Below are 20,294 nucleotides of genomic sequence, written 5' to 3'. Positions count from 1 at the left end.
TATATACTGTATATGTGTGTGTAAAAATGCTGTACCACAGGATATCAGCAAGAAAGATAGGTGATGCCTATGAGTGCAGTGCAGGTAATTCTAATGCTCCATTCTAGCATATGCGGCATAGAACAGACATAAGGTGGCTGTTTTCACTATTTTCACAAATTTCCAAAAGGCCCATTTCACACAAGCTACTAGAGATCTGTTATCCATGAGCAGCAGCTGCCAATGCAAAGTGGTTGGCTTGCTTGACTTTGCAATCCCAGAAGGGAGATGTCAACTTGTTTGTTTGAGACATGTTGATTTGTATTAAATAATCAACATTTGTATTCAATCTGCTGATTTTGTTAGAAACACATTTACAGGCAAGAGCTAAGATGTAAATTAACTGTTTGTGGGATACTGTATCAAATGCCTTTGCAAAGTCTAGATAGACTAAATCAACTGGGATTCCTCTATCCACCTTTATAACTTACTTCCTCATATAATGTTAGCAGATTTGTCTGGCAAGAATGGCCTTTCATAAATACATGCTGGTTAGTACTTATGATACTGTTAGCGCATTAAATTTTTTTAAATATAGTCCCCGACCATTCCTTCAAAGCCTTACATCAATCATTTGCATATTATTGATGTAAGGCTGACTGGCCTATAGTTACCTGGTACTTATCTTGAACCTTTCTTGAATATCGGCACCACATTGGCTTTCCTCCAGTAATCCGGTATCTCTCTTGTCTTTAACCTCCCTGGCGGTATGATTATTTCGCTTTTCGTTATTTTTTCAGCGCGATTTTTTTCGTTATTTTATTTTGTCGTTTCTTCCGGGTTTTTGTTCGAATTTCCCGCGGGTTCCGCTCCCATGCGACGCGTCAGCTCGCAAGGGACGGAACCCGGAAGACAGATGCCGGCGCCGGCCGGAGGACACTGCACGGCTCGAGGGACAAGGTAAGTAAATACTGTGGGATATTCCCGAGTGTAGCTCAGGGTATGGAGAAGTAACCCCGAGCTACACTCGGGAATACCGCCAAGGAGGTTAAAGTGTCCTTAAAAATTAAAAACAAGTGTCTGGCAATGACCTGACTAAGTTCTTTGAGGACTCACAGATGTAAGCCATCTGGTCCCAGAGATTTATTAGCGTTTAGCTTCTCTAGCCTCTTTCTTACCTCAGCCTCTGTTAGCCACTGGGCTTCCTCTAGTTCATTTTTAGTATAGTTTATACTTTGTTTATTATATCCATCTCGCTCATCAGTAAAAACAGAAGAGAAGAAAGTGTTTAGTACCTTTGCTTTCTCCCTTTCACTTGTAACCTGTTTTTAGCAATCTAATAGATGCATTTAAACTGCATATGTATCTATTTAAGCCTTAATTATTTGCCAAATGCTATTGCGGCGTAAAGCTATTTTTATCTCAAATAGATGGAATGGGTCCCCTTTTCCATGGGCACCTATAGCAGTCACAGTCTGTGTCAGTTATGCCCTTGACAGAGATCCTACCATATGCATTAACTCGGATCTTTAAAATCTCATTATGCTGACAGTCTAAGCATAATTTAGTTGTAGCGCATATGTTGACTGTAGCAGGGCAGAGTGTTTTATGAGAATGTTTTCTATCCATAAAAATGCAGGAGATAAATATATTTCTACAATAAAAGCTCCATAAAAGTGTTTTGAGTCTATATAAAGATTAGCAGCTGTTTTGCATGGTGAGCTGTTGAAATGGTAATTTGTCATTCTTCAGGTACATAGCAGCAGCTTTTCTTTCAACGGTTGCTTTGGCACAAGTAAATTGTTATAGCAGCATTATATGACTGCAGCCAGTTTTGAAAGCTGGGGAATAAGGCATATTAACTCTTCAAAGAAAGTTCACCCCACCCATTAAATAATCACACTAATGTATTAATCCCTTAATGTACAAAGGCCTGAATGTAAAAATGAGTTGTTTAGCACTGGCATTTGAATAAGTAATTTTGTGTATCATAAAGAACCACAGCTGTTATTGTTAGCAATGCTCACTTAGGTAATGGTTATACACTTATACATTTAATGTAAGTGTGCTTGATTAACATGTTGATGATAATTTATGTAACTATTATTTTTTATTCTTAGAAGCAATACACGCAAAATTAACTGAGTTTTTTTGTGAATGTAGAAATTGCCCTTGGATGCTTACAGAAATTGTTTACTGAAGTTGATTTTTCGGGTATCTAAATCACTTAAAGAAGAACTCCAGTAAAAAAATGAATGGCTCATTAAAAGATAAAGAAGCAGCTGTTGCAAACTGGATCTCTCCCATCAATATGTTTTTTCTGCTGTTAGACAATAAAGAATATTAGGAGATATCGATTAAAATTTACCATTAAATGAAAGCACAGCTTGTCCTGAATACACTAAATAGTTGTAAAGATATGTAAAGTTTTACTATCACATGCCAAAACTAACTCATTACAAAACTGAGTTCAAGCTTTAAGGTTTGTCTTACATTCATCATCAAGGTGTAACTATAATGGTTATAGGTCAGTTGTATTTTAGTGGTCTTTTTTAATATTTATTTTACAAATCAACATGTCACACAGGACCAGGGACTCCTGGAGTGCTGTGGGTTATCTAAAGTGACAGTAGAGGAGACGAAGCTTTAAATCTTTGAGTGAGTGATGTGATTGGGGATTAGTCACTGCTGTGATGACTCATTCCTGTGTTATGCAACCAACGGGTTTTTTTCACAATAGTTGAGTGAAATAGTGTTTCATATGTGATAAGGAGACTAGAAATCCAGCTGTTTGCTGGAAAGAAGGCTACACATTAGCAATGTGTAATACTTCAGATTTACCTGACTAAAAAATAAAATAATAGGAGTGCAGCACAAGAAGTAATTCAGCTCCCAAGATTTCTGACATGATCAACAGGTATTTTTTACACTTATCAAACAAGATATACCAAAACACTTTCAATTGTATATTTAACAGATCAAAAGAGAGAAAATGAGAGAAGTTTATTATTAGTGTTTACATACAATTTAACATAAATTTGTATGAGTAGCAGAGCTTACCTTGTAAATTTATAGGGGGTTATTCACAACGGAGCCGAAGGATCCAGCCATAGCAACGGCTGATCCTTTGGCTCGCTTCGGCTGCCTGAGCCCTTCAGTTCAATCGAACCAAAAGGGCTGCTTTTTGGGCTATTCACAATAGCCCGTACAGCAGCCAAAGGCAGCCGAGCGGCTCAGCCCCCATGAAAAACCCCCATGAAAAACCCCCATAGAGTTCTCTGCAGCACACAAAAAATGATGCCCAAAGAGGGTGGTCACATTGGTCTACTAAAGGCAAAGAGGTTGTTCACTTTGCAAGGGAATTGGCACTTAGCAGGGGAAGTTTGTCCTTAGTTTAGTGAATGAGGGATATTAATTAATTTTCCTTACACGTGATTGGGTATTCTTTAAAAAGTGAAGTTTCACCACATTCACTAAGCTAAGGGAAACTTCCCCTGCAAAGTGCAAATTCCCTTGCAAAGTGACCAGCCTATTTGCCTTTAGTAAATCAACCCCATTGTCCCTATAAATCTAACTGCACTTTAATGTCTATGTAAAGCCTTATTCACTGTCAAGTGGTCAAATTGATTTTTACTCTGCAATCCCATGCACTGAGAGGAAATACTGTAGACATCTTCATGTTAGCTAATATCACTTATTGAAAACTGATGTGTAAACAAAAAATATGTGATTCCAAGTTAGTCATTTCTGACAATGCTATCTGTACCATGTTGCTTTATCTGTGATATCAATTGCATATCTGCATTCTTGCCTAGAACATGGTTTTACAGATAAAACAAAACTAATAAAACTAAGCTAATTATGTTACTAGCTTAGATTTAAATAGAAAAATGAAAGAAAATTATAATTTTTCCAGGGCAGCTAATATTTTACGAACTGACTGTTTATGTATGCATTCCAGCAAATCTCTTTGCATAGTTTTATTATATAATTTAACAAAGTATTAAACTCTTAAACTTTTTTCAATAATGCATAAAGATGAAACAAATAGACATTGCCCAACAAAGTATTCCTTTACATTTTTACCCAAGCACTTACAGTCATCATTTATCCCAACAGCTGGCTGCAACTCCTCAGGCCCGCTTCCCTGTACTTCCTCTCTAGTACAAGATCACCAGGGACAGCATAGCCTACAGCAGCTGTCCCTCTACTAGCTTGGAGAAGGGAGGAGGAAGAATGGGGGAAGGAGGAGAAGGTAATGGGGGGTTGGGGAGTGGTTTACCTTGCTGTGCCTGTGTGTTTGTGGGGATACACACAGCTTATTAGCACACACAAGGTTGGTCTATAGGAATTGGTGTCAGCAATTCCCAACTGTCAAAATGTAGTAGCTGCTGCTGTAAAAAAACAGACCATTTGACCAGAGACGTAACTAGAACCTTCAGGGCCCTGGTGCAAGAATCCATGAAGGCCCCCCCAACCGCCATGGCACCGCATGGTTAACAGGAAGGCTGCTGAGGTCCCCAGCAAGCGTGGGACCTCGAGCAGCCGCTTGTTTAAGCGGTGTTCTGTCGAGAACGTTGACCCAGTATCTGCGTTTGCGTACAGACGGGATTAACGAGGAAACCGCCATTTATTTACAAAGTATTCGTTTGTAATGGTTAATTGTGACTGTTAATAATATACCATCTATGACAGTGAATGATGGATGGAATATTATTAACAGTCACAATTAACAATTTAAACTAAATACTTTGTAAATAAATTCCGGTTTCCTCAATAATACCGGTCTGTGTGTAAGCGCAGATGCTGAGGTCCGCAAATTCGACTACATTGGCGTTCTCGACAGAACACCGGTATCTGCTTTTAGTATTTTCACGAGTACGAGTACTCGTGAAAATGCCCAGTATTGGCAGTGGTGTATCCCTACTTAAAAATATAATGCATTGCTGGGACTTGTAGTCCTACATAGTTGGTGCTATTCTGCATTGCTGTATAATCATCATACAGCAATGCAGAATACCACCAGCTATGCGGGACTACAAGTCCAAGCAATACATTATAATAGAAGTCAGCACTACTAACTCCGCCCCTAACCACACCCTCTTAAATTATCTCATGAAATTATACTGTTAAATGTTTAATTCAGAATAAAGTTACAAAAATAAATATTAACAATACAACTTTAACAATATTAACATAACGCAATGTAAACATAAAGGAAAATAAGTAGCAAAAAGAATCAGAACCCTCCAACGCGATAGACTCTGAACTATGTCACGGAATAGACTCAGGGCCATCCAATGCAATAGACTTAGGACCCTGCAACGCATTCATTTTACTATTTCATTAATGATTAAATATTAATTATTTAATAATATTATTTACTCAATATTGATTAATATTATTATTATTGAACTGTGTGTTTATTTAATGTGAGCACTACACCTTGTGTTTTTTCAAACAAAAACCTAAATATAAGTGCCGTGCTACACTACTAAACATAAATCTGTAAATCCAATCACCAACAATAATGTGAAAATAGGAAAAACTGTGATAACATCAAATGCACAATATAATACATATGATATTTCCTCCGCAAAAGCACAATGTTTTGGTCTCTGGAAGCGCAGCACTTGCATTTAAGCTTTAGTTTGAGATAACATACTGTACACACAGCCGCCTGCCTCCCTCCCCCCCCTCGCTCCCCCGCTCAGTGCTTTTCATCATCCCCGGCATCTGACCTGTTAGTTTGTGGCTCCACTGGGATATCCAAAGCACACACGGACACGGTGCTTCCAGCAGTGGTGTGGGCGTGTCTGCTAGCAAAGAAAACTCAGTGAGTCCAGCATTGGTGTGGGCGTGTCTGTCAGCGGGGCAGCATCAGCATGAGACAGAGAGAGTGTGAGCCCTAATACACCGGCTGAATTTCCACTTCCACTGCAGGCAGGGCACTGGACAAAGCTCTAGGGACAAAATTGAAGTGAAATAGTTTCATAATTAGGGATGTCCCGATACCGATACTGGTATCGGTATCGGGGCCGGTACCAGGCATTTTCATGAGTACTTGTACTCATGAAAATGCCCCGAATCTTAAGGCCGATGCGGTCCTTTAAATTTTTGTCGGGTCCTCGCAGCCTGCTGGGGACCTAGCACTAGCTGTCCCTGGCAGTGCCTGTCCGTGCCTATACCTCCTGCTCCTCCTTCCCGACACAGGCACAGCCATGGACAGCCCTATACACAGCACAGCCCCAGACACAGGCACCCATGCGGTGGTGGATGTATCTTCTTGGTGAAGCAGTATGGTTAAACAGGTCTCCCGATCAACACTAGAATCTCCCCACAACGGTATCAATGGTAACACCAGCACAATTTTGTATGGTTAAGCAGCTGACAGTTTGTAACAGGCTGCCAGGGGAGCGATACTTGCTGTTTGAGGGGTGGCAGAGCAGCGAGGTGCAGGGTGTGGGTCCAGCTGGCAGATGCTCTTGTAGTTCAGGAGACACAGTCCGGTGATTTCTGGTTCAGTAGTCAGCAGGCGTTCAGAGCCCAATTGTTGAACGCCATGCTGCTACAGCTGGGGCTTTAAATAGCCCCAGGATGTGGGAATAGGCGCCAGCCGGAACGAGTGACTTCCGCACTCCACCGTGGAACGCATGCCGCTTGCGTCACAACCAGGAAGTCGAGCGGCATCCGTCATGGAAGCCAGCAGGACCGAGGCGGCCCGGCCCCGAGGGGAATCATCAAAATTGGGCTGCTTTGGGGGGATCATGTATTGGGCTGCTCTGGGGGATCATGTATTGGGCTGCTGTGGGGGGGGGCATGTATTGTGCTGCTCTGCGGACCATGTATTGTGCTGCTCTGCGGACCATGTATTGTGCTGCTCTGTGGACATGTATTGTGGTCTGCAGACATCTGTATTTAGCCCTGGTGAGAAACTGCCCTAAAATCATCAGTTTGTGTTGTTTTAGAAAAAAGTCACATGTCACACTTTAAGAAAACGTATCGGTAATTGGTATCGGCAAGTACATGAGGGCAAGTACTTGTACTTGGTCTTAAAAAAGTGGTATCGGGACATCCCTATTCATAATTATATGGAATTATAGCAGATTACATTGTATTCTGTGTAAATGTCATGTTTTCACTTTTGAATTTCCCGCCGGCTCTGCCCTCAGTTGTGACACGCAAAAACGAAACTGAAAGCCGAATGCCGGCATCGGCCGGGCGAACACAGCAGAGGACACCGTGAGCTCGCAGGGACAAGGTAAGTGACACTTTTGCACAATCCCGAGTGTGGCTCGGGCTACCGCTCTTGGTACTGAAAATTAATCCCGAGCCACACTCTGGATTTTCTTTTAGAAATGTATTTATATTTTTCTAATCATTAACTTTTAAACATGTTTCATGTTTATTTGTTTTGCTTATCAATTTTTGTTAGAGTCACATCATAAAAATTAAAGAAAAATAAGTATTTATTTGTAAATGACTTTGTAATACTTTGTACCAGAATCCTAAATTAGGTTACTTTTAAATGGGACAAATTATAGAATAAAATGTATACTTTTTTTTATCTACCATAGGGTAGGGTCCATAGGGTGTACATGTGTGAGAGCTGAAGATGTGAAGAAACCACATTTACTCCAAAGACACCTCAAGGAGCACCAGCTATCAAGGAGATTCAGTAATTGTCATTCATTTACCAATTTCTGAAGCTGTTTGAGTTCTGCATCTAGAATATATGTTCTCTAGATCAAAAGGAATGCAAAGGGAAGTCCTGGAGGTAGTTCAGCCAATTATATCTCAAAAAGGGTGAAATAAATGCCTTCCTTACTCAATTTAAGCAATTGCTTTCTACCTCAGATTCCATCATTGCCTGTGGATATTGCTCCATGTTCTTCTTCTTTTTCCTCCTTTCTTTTTTCAAATTGCATAAGCCATATCATTACTGATCTGCATTGGAGCAGGCAGATAAATAGGCAGACCCAGGCAAAAAAGACTGGCATTGGCTAACAGTATAGAATTCATGGAGCATTTAATTGTATGGACACAGAGAGATCAACAGACATAAATAGACAATCATTGACAGAAAGATTGTCTGGCATTGATAGACAGATGGATGGACATACAGTACATAGACAGACATAGAAAAACATATTAATTGCTAATTGATTGACAGATCAGCAAGCATTGATATTAATTATTCCACGGACAGACAGACATACTTACTCTTTTACAGACTGACCTAGACTGATTGATAATGATACTCATATTAGTATTAATGGACAGATTAGCAATAAAGCGCACACACACAAGAATAACCAGACATTGGAATACAAACTAATTGTCATTGACAGTGAGCCTGGAACTGGGCTAAATGTAAGAATTTGCAGACAGAAAGAGATAAAGACAGACTGATGAAAAGATTGGCTGGTATTGACAGAACATAAACATCCAAAAATATAGAAACACTGACCACTAACGTAATGGGGATTTTATACTGACCACCAATGTAACGACTGATGTGCATTCTGACCACTAATGTAACGTGGAAGTTACACTGAACACCAATGTAATGGGGACATTTACACTGACCACCAATGTAACGGGCGATTTACATTCTGACCACTAATGTTATGTGTAATTTATACTGAACACCAATGTAATGGGGACATTTACACTGACCACCAACATAGCAGAGGCCTTCCTATTGATTATGTAATGGGCATTGTACAATGACCACCAATGCATTTCCCATTGCATACATTGGTGGAGCTGATTTTAACCACTATGAGGAGAACTCTCAGGCTTTTGGCTTTGCGAAAAGGATTTTTTTTATTTTATGGAATTTGACAAAAACAAAAATGAAGTTTTTTTTTTACCAGTGTTAGTTTTTAAACGATTAGTATTACCGTAGGTAAAAAGAACAAATGTTATTCTATACTTAGTTGTGTTTATAGCAACATTTGAATTACAACCTAGAATGGCAAAGTTATGTACAAATGAAATAAGGGTATTTTTCATTTACGGTTTCCGCAATTTTTTACAAAAATGCAACATTAAAAATCTTGGTTTAGAGGCTGAAAGGTTTATCACTATTTAATCTCAACCCTTGAAAACACGTCCTTTTCTGCAACTGACAATGCATGCTATAGAGCTCACTTTAAATATTTATTTAGAACCTTGCCACCTTGCCATTGCAATAATTACTTTAAGCTCTTATTGGTCTCCAATGCTGAAAGAATGTCACAAAAAAGATTGCTATAGTTTGGTGGGGTTTGGACTAACATAATTTCTGCACAAGAGACCCTGGTATATTTTGTTAGTCACTCTTTCCTGTCTGGTAGACAGCTGCAAGTTGCCTGCCTATAAACTGCTATATCAGCAAATATCCACTATACTAGCATGATCAATCTCCTGAGGTTTTCAAATAAAAACTTTTGTGTCCCATATCAAAGCCGTGTAAGGGGCCCCCGAAATTTCTGAAGGCCGCCCTGTTTGTGGCTACATCTTTTTCTCTACTGCATCTATGAAAGAAGCCATGGTTGATTTTAGAAACGCTTTAAGTATTTATTGTCCTATTGTTTTTGAGTTGAATTGAACCTAAAAGCTAAACACCATTATGTGAAAGGTATTGTGTACATTATTATTAAACTGCAAAATTATTGAATATATACTATATATTGTTCTCCTTTTTACGCCTTCCACTGCTTCAGTTTACTATAAGGATTCTTTATTCCTTTTGTCAGTCTGGTGTAAGAATGTGCTTTTAAACTCCGAGCATTGAAAATAAAATTGCAGGCAGTCTTTTGTGAAACACTAATTTAATTTTATCTTAACATTTTTGTCTTGACACAATTCTTTATTAATGCACATACGGGAAGAATATAACAGTGCAATAAATGTAATAAAATAACTGCAAAGCATTTTTTCTATTATTACAGATATATAGCAAATCAAAGCAATATATCCAACATGAAGAATTTGTTTAAAAACAAGTGCACTAGAAAAGCAGATACAAGCATTGATGAAAGATGAGCAGAGGGAATAAACCAGATGGGTATGAACAGCGTTAACAACATATTCTATGTAACTATGTAAAGTGGAAATAAATACAAATGATATACAATAAATAAAAACTGTTATAAAAGGCGTTATAAACTGTGTGAGGAATGCTTATAAGCAAGTGAAACCTATAACCGTAATGTTCCCTTAGATATCACTTTAAAGTAGAAGTAAAGTGACTTAAAAAACCCAGGAGCTTTAAGCCATAATGTGCTAGCATGCACAGCATCTTCAGCTCGGTTCTCTTCCAAGTCTTCAACCACTTGTTTGGGTGGGTCCCGATGATGTAAGTCCCACGCATGAGCACATGAGTTACTTTATCTCGACATGTCGGCTATGTAACTATGTCCATGAGCTGTAACATCAGCTGTTGTGACTTCTACAACAAGGATTACTTTCGCCACAATACTTGCCGCAAGCAAACTGCAACAAAATACATTGTTTGCAAGGGCAGTTGAACCATTCTGTATCCTAGAGTTAAAGTGATATTAAAGTCAAAAGGATTTAAGCTATTTCAAATGCTGATTAAATCACATACAATGTATGCTGCTCCTTGATGTTTAAAAGTTTTTGCTTTCTGCAGAATCAGCTGGTCCCCTGAGCACTTGCCCTGCTATCCTATTTTAGGGTGGCTTCTTCCCCTTGCAGGGTCCTATGGAGCCACCCCTGTGTGTGCTAGTAAGCTGTCTGTGTCTCTACAAACACACAAACACAGCAAGGCAAGGTACTACCTTCCCCAGCTGCCCTCTCCGGAAGCACTGAAACATGATGCAATGTATATTTGTTTAATCTGGATTCATTACAGAAAAAAAGTTTGACAGTTTAATACTACTTTAATACTATTTTAATAATGTAATTGTTCTGTTTTTCCTGTCAAATATGCTTAATTGGGGAACTTCCATGTCCCATCTGCAAGCCCGTAGCGGTTTGTGGTAGTGTAATAGATCCCTCCTCTTTGATTACCATTACCATCTATAGCACCTGTTTCCAAAGTGCATGACCCCTAATCTCACAATCCCCAATTCTAATTCACTCTACCAATCTCCTTTCAGTCAAACGCTTTCCTGTTCTGATGTGGCCACTCTACTTCCCTCTGTTGAAATCTCCCTTTTTTGATGCAGATTGTTGAAGGAACTAGCTTATTTTAATAGTGACAATTGAAAGTAAACCATACCCTGTAAACATTCTGCAGTGTGTCATCTCTTCTTCACCATAATAAGCGAGTACTATAAAATACACAACCAGGTGCGTCTCGAGGCAGGGTGACATCTGGAGCGTGTACCGGGTGAAACCCCGTCGTGACATCATCTCGCATGCGCGTGTTATCACGCGCTGTTACCTTTCTGCGGCTATCTTGGTTGTGAACGCCGGCTGAGAGAGGAGGGGACGTTCACCGTGTGAAATAAGGTATGCCGCCGGGTCTCCTCCTCTCTCGTGCAACTGTCGGGCTCTCGGTCAATGACCGAGTGCCTGACTTTTTAGAGAGGGTGACACCAAATGTCAGTCATTCTGGTGTCCCCCCTCCAATGGTGTCACCCAGTTGTGGGCCGCAGCCCCCTGGTGACACCACTGTACACAACTCAAAAAACGTGAAAATGTTGAAATGTAAAATCCTTCAGTAATGCTATCATATCGTATTATTTCCTAAATGTGCATACTTGCTCATTATGACAGTCTTACCCTTTAGTTTGCCCTCCTCCAGGGATGCAAGGTCCACGCCCTCCTTGTCACTCCACCCACAACTACTAACAGCCTGTTCAAGTTTTTATCCAGGTCTGAAGTATTCTGGATCTGTCACTGGGCGGACACTGGTGCTGGAGTTACATCCAGGGCCACCATTAGAAATTATGGAGCCCAATACAGCTCAAATGACAGGGCCCCCAACCCAACCAAGGTGCCCCCCCTTGCGCAACGTGTCGTACAACAATACTGTGCATTGTGGTGGAAAAAAGTAGCATATGCACTACTTTTTTTGGCTGGCTTCACAAGAGGCCGAGCTTTCCTGCCGCACTGCTTAGCTTCCTGTGACAGATTAGGAGAGGTGTGTGGGGGGCGGACACAGCTGCCGGTGCTGTCACAGGAGGCTGAGCTCTCCTCCCACGTCACCCTGCTCAGCCTCCTGTGACAGATCAGGGGAGCGGCGGTGTGGGGGCGGAGACAGCTGTCAACTGTCACAGGAGGCCGGTGGTGTGGTAGTCAGCTGTCAGTGGAGATCGAGCTCTCTGCACCACTCGCTCAGCCTCCTGTGACAGCGGGCCAGGATGGAGAGCGGGTACAAGCACTCAGCGATCAGTGATCGCTGAGTGTTTGTAAATAATTGAAGACATAGTATGTTTACAGTGCCCCCAATTGTGAATGCATGGGAAATGATCTACATCACTTACTGTTCATTCATGATTGTGAACATGGTAAACATACTAAGTTATGAATGAATTGAATGAATAGGGGATGGAGAAAAGAGATTGAGGACTGCGTCCTCAATCTATTTTTCTATTTTAAAAGGGAAATATCAGGGATATTTTCAGACACCTGATATTTCCCGAAGCCCCCAACAGCAAAGTAAAAAATATTTTTTTATAAAAATAAATAAATAAAAGTAAAATATTTTATAAAAATTGAAAAGGTTAAAAACAAAAAATGTGGTTTTCGGTTTCGGCCTGACATTTTTTAAATTTTCGGTTTCATTTTGGTTTTGAACATTTCAGTTCGGTGCACCTCTAATTGTTATGATATCTGGCTTTATTCTTTTAGATGCCAGAAATGCGTTGGAAATGTGGAGTGCACTGTGCATGGAACACAGGCAGTATACACCATTAAAATTTGTTATAGCAGACAGATGAAGTAGATTTGTGGCTGAAGAGACTTATAAGTGTCTTCTACGAAAAAACTGTACCTATCAAATTTATTATTTTTACCTTTTAGTTTTGCTATAAAGTACCAATGCAATAAAAAAAAAAACACTCAAACCTTTCTTTTCCTTATTAACTCAAATCCTTCACTCAGCATTGGCTAAAATATACTCTGATATGGGGAGCACAATTGTAGAATAGACCTGCGTTCATTAACGGGACACAAAAATGTAGTATAATATTGTATGGTATGTAAAATATTCCTGTATGCTGATACCAAGTCAGACCCTGATTGATTTGAAAAGGTTTTTATAATGAGGAAGTCAGCAGACCAAAGGTAGAACAAGCAGAAGTGGAATAATGGCCTGCATTCTCTGACAGAAAGTTTGTAAGTGTAACCAGCTAACCATTTTCCATGCACAGTTAAATATAGAGATGCAAATTTTAAAGTTAGCCTCCAGGCACGAAAACTTTCATTGAAAAATAATCCTCAATAGCCACAAAGGATTTAAATCTACTTTGTGGATTTAAATCCTTTGTGACTATTGAGGACCAAATATATTTGCAAACCTAGATATTACCCCGTGCGGAGAGCAGAGCTGTGGGAGGGTCCTATACTATTTGATTTTTATATAGGGGCCTAAAACTATACCAGTACCGGATACCAGACCATTCACCCTGCACATTGAGAGAGAGCAGAAGTGAGTGGTCTTTATTACAGGAAGCTCCTGCAGAAGCAAAGTTTCACACTAAATTACTGCACAGATCTGGAAGAAATACAAAATCACATTATGATTCTAGTAAGAATACACATGACTTTTATATACAGAAAAAATGTTTTCAGAGTGCGCCAAATAAGGTAGGTAATAGCTCCTCAAATTTTGAAATCCCTTATCATTGCAAAAATACATTTAAAGGCCAACTCCACCCCAAATTTCTGAGTAACTTCCAGGTCAAGCTTAAGCAAACTCCAGCCCTCGAGCAAGTCCCATGAGTTTCACCACTGCTGGAGGTCCAGGGTTTGCCTTTCCTCTGTTCTAGGTGAACAGTGACAGGCTACTTGCATGTAGAATTATACAACAATGATCCATTGTGATGACACGTATTGCCTTACATACCAGGTTCTCATTCAGCCTCCACCAACAGTTAAAGCTAAACTCCAAGCAAGAAACAAATCACCACAGATGATTCATGAATACATCCTTAAATTCATACATTTTCTAAATACAAACAGTACAACACTTGAACTTGAGTTTGCACCTGCCTCCTGCAGCCCTTGTGCAGTAAAGCTCAGACTGGGGATGGAAGAAGCCTCACAAGGAGCCATTCTGTTGTGCTGCAGTGCAAGAAGCATACCAATAGGAGGAGAGAGCAGATAAGCTCATCAGGTTGCTTTAATGTCCAGTCACAGATTGCGGGTGGAGAGAAGACCTGTAAGTGTTATTAAACTCCAGCAGAGAAAAATGAGGTCTCCTTCCTTGGCAACCAAAGCTGTTTAAATCATAGGACTGGATTGACAAAAATACCAATTCAGGCAGGTCAAACAGCTCCCTGTATATGTATTTTATCTGTGTATTTAGCTGTTTCCCCAGAGTTCAGCTTTAAATAAGTAGTTTTTGATAGACACTTCTTTAAAGGGGATTTATAAATGGTAGAGATCAGCGTGGCATAACATGTTAATGATTTAAGGACCTTGTCATGTTACACATATTTTGTGATATGCTTTTAAGATTATCCGTGTTTCATCTGTGTCTAGTATTTGTCTCCACCCCTCCACATAGTTAAATTTTCACCCTTCTCTTAATTATGTTCTAGTGTTCATCTTGGCCACATGTCCTTTGTTAAGTGGATCACATTATGATCTTTTGACCTATCCAAGGTTCGCTGTTGTAAAGATCTGCCCAGTTGGGATTCAATTTCTCAATGACCTCCAAGGTGTTATCTGGATTGAGTCACTGTCTACCAACTCTATTGAAATTGGGGGTTACTGCTATCTCTCCACAACTGCAAATTACAGAGATTACACTTTCAATGCTTAGACTGGGAGGCAGAACATACCTTGTTTTGTTTATAGTTTATAACTTTATATGTACATGGGGCAATCATATATACTCATTACCTATGCAGGATCTGGTTACTTGTTTTACCTTGCTGATCCTCTTTTCTCATTTCAAGTCCCAGAGTCAGGGCCTGTCTGATTGAAAACCAAAGTCTCTAATGACAAGTAATGCTAATAAGGCCAATGGCAGCCGCAGACCATATAATCTAGGCTTTATAGACTTTTGATTATGGTGAGTAAGAGGTACCTTTTTTTCTCAAAATAATAATGTGATATATTAAAGCGGATCTTTACACTCAAAAATCAAATTCTACCAACGCATCCCTCTATATATGATGATTAACAATTATTCAGACAAGTCAGATGTAAAATGCTGTGATTTTGAAATACCGTATATACTCGAGTATAAGCCGTCCCGAATATAAGCCGAGGTACCTAATTTTAGCCAAAAAAACTGGGAAAAAGTATTGACCCGAATATAAGCCGAGGGTGGGAAATGAGGCAGCTACTGGTAGATAGATACCATTAAAATACATTAATATTTATTTAAAAGAAAAATAACCTAGCTCTGTAAGTGGAAAAGGGGGTACAGGGCTACATATCATGTACTACGGATCATTTAACCCATTCATATTAGCAGAGGATAATTGTAAATCTATTGTTCAGTGCACTCTATATGTAGTATATAGTACATGTACATATAGAGTGCCTGCAACAATACATTTACAATGATCCTCTGCTAACATGAATGGGTTAAATGATCCATAGTACAGGGCTACATACAGATCATTTAATACATTCATGTTAGTATAATTGTAAATGTATTGTCTGCACTGTATTAGCAGTATATACTCTATATAGAGTATATACTGCTAATACAGTGCAGACAATACATATATAATTGCTTAATTAATCTCTCTCTCTACCCCCCCCCCCCCCCTCCCCTCACTCACTGTGTGCCGGTGATCGGATCATCACATCACGGAGAGAGCAGGGACGAGTCAGCGGCGCGCTGGTCCAGTGGGAGGAGCTCCAGGTGGGGTCCTAATTTAGCTGGCTCAGAGGTGCCTGCCCGCTAAATTACAACCCCACCTGGAGCTCCTCTCGCCTGATCAGCGCGCCGCTGACTCATCCCTGCTCCCCTGCCTGACTGGCCGCTGCGGGGGGTTTTTTCTTCTTCTTACTTACCTCGCCGAGCGTCGCTGCTGCTGCGGTGTGCGGCGCTCCGAGCGGGGTCATCTGGCAGTCTCCGGCCACCTAAATTAGGACCCGGAGACTGCCAGATGACCCCGCTCGGAGCGCCGCCCACCGGAGCAGCAGTGACGCGACGCTCGGCGAGGTAAGTAAGAAGACGCGCTGGCGCTGACTTGAGTATAAGCCGAGGGGGGCACTTTTCACCCAAAAAAATGGGCTGAAAATCTCGGCTTATACTCGAGTATATACGGTACTTACACTTGCAGAGCATTCATATCCTGCTTTTAAAGGGCAAAAAGACTTCCGATTTCCAAAGCAATGCACACTGGGATTGCCTTGCCATAAGCAGAGCATTGCCGGGAAATCTTATCTGTAATCTCATGATATCTCAGGGAAAGGTATTTTCCTCCCCTGAGATGATGTGCATAGTCACATGTTCTACTTGCATGTTTAGTCACATGTGCCAGAAATTCAGGAAGTAAATGGAGATCTAGTAATCTGCCCTTAGTAAACATGGCCACTATCAAGAGACTGGGGAAGAAAAGAGAAATAATGTATGCAAAGAATACAAAGCCTGCAATTATCTAGAAGTATGTGTTTGTAGATTGTCATTACTAAACATTTCTAAAGGTGTGTTTGTTGTTATTTTTTAAAGATATGGGTAAAGGTCTGCTTTATTGCGGACATGTGCTTGATTAATTAACGTGAGCACCAAAAAAACCCCCACAAACACAGCGCTCTCCTCCCGCAGCGCTCGGCCGGCTGTCACTTTCTCTCCTCCCCGCTGGGACACAGAGCAGCGCCCAGCGGAGAGGAAAGAAAGCACGGATGCGCCAATGTTTCGGTAGGAAAATGGCACTTCGGCATTTAGCCAAAAGTGCAATTTTCGGCCGATATGTTTTTGCGGCCGATATATCGGTGCATCCCTAATATTTACAGCAATGCAGAATGGCACAGGCTATAGAGAACTACACATCCCAGCAATACTTTATATAACAATGGCATTTCTGTATAAAGTACTGCTGAGATTTGAGAGGGTGCCATTCTGCATTGCTGCAACAGTACTTTTTACAACATTAGGCTACAAATAATAATTATTTTAATGAATTATTCATCCTTACCTCAGCTGTTTCCTGTGTGTGTGTTCTGTTTGCTGGGTCCTCACTGCCAGAGGCGTAACTAGAACCTTCAGGGCCCCGGTGCAAGAAACCATGAAGGCCCCCCCCCCCTACCGCCATGGCACCGCATGGTTAACAAGAAGACTGCCGAGGACCCCAGCAGGCGCGGGACCTCAGGCAGCCACTTGTTTAAAATGTTAGTACCGGTGTTCTGCCGAGAACGCCGACCCAGTATCTGTGCTTACGTACAGACGGGATTACCGGGGAAACCATTTACAAAGTATTTACAAAGTATTCGTTTGTGATGGTTAATTGTGACCGTTAATAATATGCCGTCCATTAATGAAGGATGGAATATTATTAACAGTCACAATTAAAGATTTAAACGAAATACTTTGTGAATAAATCCCGGTTTCCTCGATAATATTGGTCTGTGCGCAAGCGCATATGCTGAGGTCGGCAAATTCGACTACGTCTGCGTTCTCGACAGAACACCGGTATCTGCGCTTAGTATTTGGGCATTTTCACGAGTGTGAGTACTTGGGAAAACACCCAGTATTGACACTGGTGTATCCCTACTTAAAAATATAATGCATTGCTGAGACTTGTAGTCCTACATAGTTGGAGCTATTCTGCATTGCTGTATAATAATCATACAACAATGCAGAATACCCCCAGCTATGCGGGACTACAAGTCCCAGCAATACATTATAATAAGTCAGCTATGCAGAATGCCACCAGCATCCCCTCCACACTATAATGCATTGCTGGAACTTGTAGTCCTACATAGTTTGAGCTATTCTGCATTGCTGTATAATCATCATACAGCAATGCAGAATACCACCAGCAATGCATAAAAGTGAGCACTATATCACCAGCATCCCACACACACAAACCCACACCCCCCACTCCAGACTTACCTTCCTTCTCCAGCAGGGTTCAAACTCCCATTCAAAGGCAAATTTTCTGAATTGTAAGCTTGAGAACGGAGGGCCATTATCAGAAATCACTTTATCTGGTTGGCCATGACGTGCAAACTGCGCCTTGCACCTCTTAACTGCAATTTCTTTACGCTGAGTCTCGGCCTCACCTGCCTGCAACGCTCCAGTAGTGCTATTAGCTTCTCATCATGGTCATGCGCAGCTTCTTCATCTGTATCACCACAGCCAACTATGAGAATGTCATCAGCTATTGGCTCAATTCCATGGAGCCCACATAATAGTTCATGGTGCTTTCACTGATATACCTCTGGTGCTACAGAGACTCCAAATGGCAGTTTGAGACATCTTTTTCTGCCCCAAGGAGTCCAGAATGTCATCATGTAGCTACTCTTTTCATCTAGTTTGCACTGCAAAAAGGCATATCTAGCATCAACAAGGGTAAAGACACGTGCATTGGGTAGTTTGTGCAAAACATCGTCAAGTGTTGGCATTAAGTAGTGTGACTGTCTCAGGGCCATATTCAAAAACTTGGGATCAATGCAAATTCTGATCTTCTCAGGCTTCCTAATAACAAACATGTTGCTTATCCAGTCCGTAGGCTCTGATACTGAAGTAAGATGCCCTTCAGCTTCATACTTATCCAGTTGCGCTTTGACCTGCGGCTTAATGGCTACTGGCACATTGCGTGGGGCACATTGTACTGGTGGAATGGTAGGGTCAAGTTCAAAATGAACCTCTCCTGGAACAGATACTATGGGGCCATCAAACACATCACTATAGACTTTGAGGATTTGCTGTTTTGTCAGTGGCCTTGTCAAGGATTTTGCAAACTGATTATCGACATTATGTAGCTCAGCAGGAATGGTGAACTGCATCAGACCCAGGTGCTCATATGTTGAACCAGACAGTAGCGGCTTCTGATTGGCTTCCACAATCTCAAATTCAAGTTTGTGCATATGTCCACGTATGCAGCATTCTGTTCGGAAACGTCCCATTGATTCCATTAGCTCCCCTGAATATAATTTCAGTTTGGTGCCACTAGGCTGAAGAGGTGCCCTAGGTGCCAGTTTCAGTGGATAAGTTAGGAAGCAGTTCAATTTCCCAGAAGTCTGAGTAATGATCAATGTAAGCATCATGCTCTGCAAACGCTTAGGAGCACAACACCAGGAGGGGTGCGGAAGGTCTCAGGAGGGGTGTGGAGGGTGTCGGGAGGGGTGCGGAAGGTCTCGGGAGATTGTTGTCAGGAGGGGTGCGGAATGCCCCGGGAGGGGTACAGAGGGTGTCATGAGGGGTGCGGAATGTCCCAGGAGGGGTGCAGAATGTCCCAGGAGGGGTGCGAAGGGTCTCAGGAAGGCTACAGAGGGTGTCACAAGGGGTGCAGAATGTCCCAGGAGGGGTGCGGAAAGTTGCAATTGCGACCGCTGCGACCCTGGTAGTTCCGCCAGTGCTCACTGCAGTCTGAGGCCCCATGGCCTGCAGGGCCGTCTTCAGTGCCTCCTTGTTCCGCGGCTCCCTCATCACAGCGGCCTGCAGGCCCCATACTATCTCGGCCTGCGGATGTGCACCCCCATTTCAGCGCATTGCGGGACGGGCCCCCCCATTTTGGAGGGTCAGATGTTGAGATCAGTTTACATTGCCCCCCTCTCTATATACATTGCCCCCCTCTCTATATACATTGTCCCCTTCTCTACATACATTGCACCCCTCTCGCACACTCTGCCCCTCCCGCACACAGCCGAACGAGCCAAGCGGAGTGGGCGGGGACTGGTCAGTAGCAGCAGCACTCTGTGATTGGTGGAGGGTTGCCATGGCAATAGAACGCTGACCCGGATCGGGAGCCAAGCTGTGTCAGACGGTGAGAACAGTATACGGTGGCCGGCAGGCCCCCCATCTCTGCGCCGGGAATGTCAGATGAACGGATGATCCAACTCTCCCGGCACAGAGACTGGGGGCCCGCTGAATACCGATCCGGTGCTATCCAGCGGCTGGCAAGTCCCCCCATCTATGCACAGGGACTGTGCCCTCCCAGGCTGAGGCCCCGGAACTGAGGCGTTAGTTCCGCCACTGTTCCCATGTTCTGCCTATGTAAATACAG

The sequence above is a fragment of the Nanorana parkeri genome, unplaced genomic scaffold (assembly GCF_000935625.1).
Source record: "Nanorana parkeri isolate BGI_ZX_2015 unplaced genomic scaffold, ASM93562v1 scaffold49, whole genome shotgun sequence".
Classification (NCBI taxonomy): Eukaryota; Metazoa; Chordata; class Amphibia; order Anura; family Dicroglossidae; genus Nanorana; species Nanorana parkeri.
The sequence above is the reverse complement of the archived record's forward strand: the minus strand, read 5'-3'. Positions refer to the sequence as shown.